The following is a 247-nucleotide window of genomic DNA, read 5'->3' on the forward strand; positions in this document are numbered from 1 at the left end:
CCAGCACTTGGGAGGCAGAGGCAGGCGGATTTCTGAGTTTGAGGCCAGCCTGGTCTACAAAGTGAGTTTCAGGACAGCCAGGGCTACACAGAGAAACCCTGTCTCAAAAAAAAAAAACAAAACAAAAAACAACAACAATGCAAGGGGCCCCCAGGGAACCTATTAAGATGAAACAGTACAAAGCAGTCATCCTTACTTTACCTCCACACAAAAAATTCCCCTCCCCAGGCAAAAATGACAGCACGCA

The sequence above is a fragment of the Mus musculus genome, chromosome 11, assembly GCF_000001635.26.
Source record: "Mus musculus strain C57BL/6J chromosome 11, GRCm38.p6 C57BL/6J".
Lineage (NCBI taxonomy): Eukaryota > Metazoa > Chordata > Mammalia > Rodentia > Muridae > Mus > Mus musculus.